The sequence below is a fragment of the Lactuca saligna genome, chromosome 4 (genome assembly GCF_052625555.1).
Source record: "Lactuca saligna cultivar CGN05327 chromosome 4, ASM5262555v1, whole genome shotgun sequence".
Classification (NCBI taxonomy): Eukaryota; Viridiplantae; Streptophyta; class Magnoliopsida; order Asterales; family Asteraceae; genus Lactuca; species Lactuca saligna.
Genome location: NC_136420.1, coordinates 155842434 through 155848556, shown reverse-complemented (window position 1 = coordinate 155848556; position 6123 = coordinate 155842434). Strand labels below are relative to the sequence as shown.

The 6123-nt window shown below is 37.6% G+C and overlaps 1 pseudogene; it reads left to right on the top strand.

The window, feature by feature from the left end:
• The first annotated feature begins 1206 nt into the window (after nucleotides 1-1206).
• On the top strand, nucleotides 1207-2155 carry LOC145040277 (putative 2-oxoglutarate-dependent dioxygenase AOP1.2; annotated as a pseudogene).
• The last annotated feature ends 3968 nt before the right edge of the window (nucleotides 2156-6123 follow it).

Sequence of the window (6123 nt, the reverse complement as noted above, 5' to 3'; positions counted from 1 at the left end):
TGAAACTTAGCTAACAAAAGTGCTGGTTCATCTTCATCTTGGCCTTGGGTCAGATGCACCTCCTGATTCCTTTCCTTCTGTGGGTTCTTGCACTTTGAGGCATAATGGCCAAAATCTTGGCAGTTGTAACATTGTACTCTGGTTTTGTTTCTGCTACTCCCTGTATCATGTCGATTACTGTGGTGCTGATGAGGGCCGCCACCCCTCCGTCCACCACAATTGTTCCAACCGCCTCTTCCATGGCCATGACCCCGACCACGTGTGTTTGAGTATCCTCCCCTACCATTCTTTTGTGACATCCGTTGAGCCTCATCATTTTTCTTTTTACTATTCTCAAGCCACACTTGCTGGTTCAACAACACTTTTCCTTCACTGTTTTCCCCTCGACCACGTACCCTCTCTTCATGGACTTTTAACCGTCCCACCACTTCTTCAACAGACATAGTCTCGAGATCAGTGAACTGCTCTATTGTAGAGGCAATGTGCAAGAATTTTTCTAGAACAACTCTAAGCAATTTCTTCACAACATACGACTCTTTTAGTTTATCTCCCAATGCCCTAATATTACTCACAATGTTGTTTACTTTCCCAGCAAACTCATCAATGGTGTCCACTTATTTCTTGCATAAGACTTCGAACTCGGCCTTAAGAGTTTGAACTCTTGCTGTATTTACTCTGTACGCTCCAAGGAACATAGTCTTCAGTGCTTCCCACACCTCCTTAGCTGTTTGTTTCTTAGCCAATGACAACAATAAGTCTTCCGGTATCCCTTGTTAGATGGCCGCCATTACCATTTTATCCTTCTTTTGTTCGACTACTATGTTCGCAGTTCTAGGTTCAACTGCATCCCACACGCCTTGGGCTTGCATGAAGACTTTCATCTTTATCGCCCAAGCAGCAGAATTGTTTCTGGAAAACATCGGGTAATGAAGCATAACCTGGCTTTCCTTTTCGTTTTTATCTCCCATAGTTGTTGGTCTTGGTTGGTACTTTGGCTTATACCGTGAGCTCTGATACCAAATGTGGGGTATAAAAATAACCCCAGTACTAAAACAATAGAGAAAGAGAGAGATATTTTTGGGGAAAACTTTTCTGAGTTTTATTATGCTTATCAAAAACGGGAAAACAACCTGCTACTTATCTAAACTTCATGCTAGAAATAAGGGAAACAACTACCCACATGACTACTAAGCTACAAAAAGGAAAATGGCCTACATAGCCTTTGATTACTTCAACCTGACTTACGATAAAAGTAAATAAAAATAATAGATACTCAAAATTACTTAATTGCCCCCCATGCCTTCTAGAAAATGGCCAAATCCCTTTCATTCCACTCTACGAAAGCATGGGGTTTGATTACTCCAACACCCTTGATGGCGTTCGTAGTTTCACAGATGTCATGTGGCCCCATGAAAACGAAGCTTTTGGGTAACCATTATTCTTGATTATCTCTTTCTTTCATTTCATATATATTAAGTATTAATGTACACTTGTGTGCTATGGCGTGGAGAAGCACTTGGATGCTCATAGGAACATGGAGACATACCTTCGTAGGGGCATGAGGTACAGAAGACCAGGGAAGAACAAAACTAATATGGGGTTCGTTGCTCATACGGATAAAGATTTCATCATTGTTCTGCATGAAAATCAAGTTGATGGTTTAGAGATCAAAGAGAGGGATGGCGAGTGGTTCACAGTTGAGCTCTTGCCAACCTCATACATAGTTATGTCGGGTGATGCGGCCATGGTTAGTGATCTTGCACATCGGCCTTCAAAAGCAATTTATTCTATAATAACGGACGATTTTTAAACTTGTGATCAGGCTTGGAGCAACGAAAGATTGCATTCACCTTATCATCGAGTTACTATGAATGGAAATGCAAGTAGATATTCGATAGCCTAGTTTTCTTTTTTGGAAGGGATCATAGAAACACCAGAAGAGTTTGTGGATGAAGAGCCCCCGTTACAGTTTAAGCCATTTGATCATCTGAAATACCTTGATTTCTATAACAAGGAGGAAAACCAAAAACTTGAATGTGCCATAAGAACCTACTGTGGAGTGTGATACTTGCAAATATATGTTTTAATCCTACATAAGTTTATGGCTGTTGATCGAGTGTTATATTTTCTTAATATGTAGGCTTGAATAATGTAAAGGGCATACGAGCCTGCTGGTTTGTGTCCATGCCGGTTTACTCATGTGATATTAATGAAAACCATGTGTTTGCAAACCATTTATCTATACAGATTACTCATGTGATATTAATGAAAACCATGTGTTTGCAAATCTATACGCATTAATTTTTTAATGGGTCTTAAGGGAATATATAACAAAGCATTAATTGAAATATTCATTATAAAAAATATTACTATTGTAATTAAATATGATAAACATTAATTATGTATAATATTACCATAATAAAATACAATAATTATAAAGAATATTATTCTTTTCTATATATATATATATATATATATATATATATATATATATATATATATATATATATATAGAGAGAGAGAGAGAGAGAGAGAGAGAAAGAGCTAGGTTTAAATGTTTTTAGCAAGTATTGTGTGCATGAATGTACCAATAGGAATTTAGGGAAAAAGAAATCATTAATTAAATAATAAAGGGCATGTTGGGTCAAAATATAGTTTATACTTTACTTTTCTGGGCAATTATATTTCTCTGTAATATTTATGAATTTATGGTCTAGTTTACGACTGAGTTTATGGCCGTAAACACCTTACGACCGTAAATGGCCGTAAACTCATTTACGGCCCATGTGTTATCCGACCCATGTTCCTTTAGTATAAATATAGGTATTAGGGTGTGAGGAATAGATTGATGAACCCTAAGGAGTTTACGGCCAGAGAGAAAGGAACGTTTGTGTGGGTGAATCTTGTGTAAGGAACTTAATTCATATTATCAATACATTAAAGATTCATATTATTCTTCTTCTCTTTCTCTTCTATTTGATCTGACATCATCCGTTTGATTGGGATTCCGCACGATCAAACGGATCTGACTGATACACGGGCAGATTAGGGACATACAATTGGTATCAGAGCTACATTGTATCGGTCAATTTTGTCAGATTTGGGGCATTATTTGATCTTATCTTCGAAATATTTTTGCGTTTTTGGATAGATCTCGCAAAAATAAGGGGGGTTTGTTCTTCGCGTTTTTCGTAAAAACGGGTTTTTGATCGAGTTTTGGAGCAAAAAAAGGCAAAAAACGGTGTTTTTAGTCGTAACCAGCGAGGGGGTGGCGCCGGCAGCTAGGGTTTCCGAGGAGCTTAAGGCTGGAATCGTAGTATACGGCCGGAGTTTGCGGCCAGCGCGCAGTACAGCTCAGCAACCTCGCACCTCGGCTTCGCAGCAGCATCCTCGCACGTGAAGACCTCGTCCTCGCCTCACTTCTAAGCATCAGCCTTCGTACTCGCACTTTACAAAAAAATAAGAAGGTCATTGGAGGTGCCGGGTTTCGAACACGTGTCTTCCTACTCATCAGTTCAACACCTTATCCAACTCAACTACCAGATCACTTATTATATCCCCTCGAAAATTAAACTATAATCCATTGTTTTCGCAGCATGTTTTCCTATTTTACCACTTTTAACCCAAAATTCAATTCCTTTTAAATTTTAAATTCCTTTTTCATCCAAAATTAAAAAAAAATTATATAAAATAATAATAATAATAATAATAATAATAAATAATTAAAAAAAATTATTTTTGACTTTTATTTTTTGACTTTTTATTTAAAATTTTGATTTTGACTTCCAAGTTTGATCTTTGATTTTAAACTTTAACTATTTCGTTTAACTTTTAAAATTTCAAATTTAACTTTTCTGTTTGACTTTTCAAGTTTGACTTTTGAGTTTAATTTTTTAAATTTCACTTTTGAAAAAAATGCATTTTAAATTTGACGTTTAATTTTTATCTTAGCTTCTAGTTATGGTTTTTAATTGATTTTAAGGTCTACGAGGGAGTTGAAAACATGAAAGAGAGTCGTCAGGATATCTTAAGACAAAATTTCAACATGTTCGATTATATCCCTGGAGAAACCCTGGAAGCTCAGTTGCAGCGATTTACCACACTCACTACTGAGATGAATATTAATGGGATCTTTTTGACCAAATCTGAGATAAACAAAAAGCTATTGAATTCACTTCTGAAATCGTGGGATATGAATGTGGCCATCATCAAGAAGACAAAAGATCTCAATCATCTTGGTCTTGATGATGTAATTCAAGAACTTGATGCTTTGAAGTGTAGAGAAACAATGAGTTCTGAAAACCTTTCGGTCACTGAAGTTACATGTACTCCAGCTTGTGAAGCCACGATTAAATTTTTTCGGGAACAAATTGATTTATTTAAAAGAGAAGTTGAGGACCTTAGATATGAAGGATATCAACTCAGGAAAGGATAGAAACCCTTGAAGGCTGAATTAGAAGCAAAAACCAAAGACTTTAGGAAGCTTCAAGAAGAGTATAGCAACAAGTGTGAAAATTATGACTATATTAAGAGACAACTTGCTGCTGTAACTGAAGAACTTGACGCACTGAAAATTAAGCGTGGAAAAACAAACGTTAGTTTGAAAAATTATACTACGTCAAGTCAGAAAGTCGAATCCTTATATGAAACCCAATTAAAATTCAAAGAAAATCAAAACAAGGGTCTAAGGTATGATAGTGTACCTCCTCCTTATAATCATAACTACACATCCATCCATATGACACAGGACGAAATTGATAGGGAGCCACATCTTTGATATGGAAAATGAGCTGGATTTGTGTCAGGAGGAGTTATTAATATTGAAAATACTAATGTTTCTACTTCATGTGCAGGAAAAGTAGCAGAAGATGAGAACAAGGAGAAAACCATTGAACAAACTAACATCTCCTTGAACTCTGAATCTGTTGCTTCGAACTCAACTGCTTCTAATCAACCTACCGTTGAGAAATACAAGCCACCAATTCCAGTGAAACAGAGTGCCTGTTGCAAGTGTGTATGTGGGAACAATAAGAGTCAAGGCAATGATACGCCACCAGGGGCAGGAAGAAACAACTTAACAGTGAAGAAAAAGACTTGTTTTCACTATGGAACACCTGGACACATTGCCCGGAACTGTCCAAATCACGCATACGTTCCTTACTACGCACAAGGATGGCAGAACACGCCAAGAGGGAGATACTCCAAAAGAAACCCCTCAAGGTCACGTTCAGACAATGGTGACTGGAACACGCAAAAGGCTAAGAATCAATCTTCCAAGGCCAAGAATCAAAATCCCAAGGGCAAGAAGGGAATGCCGACCAAGAAGTCCAATCCAAGAGATGCCCCAACAAAACCAAGACCGGCTAGGTCAAAGTCATCTTGGCAACCGGCTTCAAGTTCCAAAGCAAGTGCCGAGGCACCCATCAGATCGAACAAGAAATGGGTTAAACCCGAATATAGATGGATTCCAAAGGTGAAAACTCCCAACTCTTCTAATGACTCTAATATTTCATCGTCTTCTGTTTGTGATAAGCAGGATATGTCATGGGAGAGAGTACCCTGCATTGATGACAAAGGTCGACCCAGTTTCAAAATGGACTGGGTTCCAAAGACCAACTGATCCCGCTCTGTGTCGGAGCAGCCATGGAGGCATATCATCAAACTTCGGTTTGTTGGTAGTGGTTGTTCCAGGCACATGATAGGGTACATCTCTCAACTGTACAACATTCAGACTTTTGTTTGAGAGTATGTGTTCTTTGCGGGAAGGGAAGAAAGGAAGGGATCACTCACGGGGTTTGTGCTTAATGACATGAAGAGTTTTCGGATCTGTTCTGAGTTTACGCGTGCTGCTCTCAGACCTTTTGGATGCAAATTCAATCGGTGACTTACGGTTTGAGTTTTCTTCTCTATACTCCTGAGTTTTGCTTAAGCTGATTCGCTTTAAAGACTAATTTTTGTTTTAGGATAGTTTAAATTTGCACATTTATTTTCGTTTCTCTCCTATGCACAAATTTAGGGGGAGAAATAAAAACAAAACAAAAATTAGAAAATTAAAAAAAAAGTCAAATAAAAAATATGGTGTTAATGAAATGTGCTTGAGGGCGATGTTTTAGGAAATGAAAT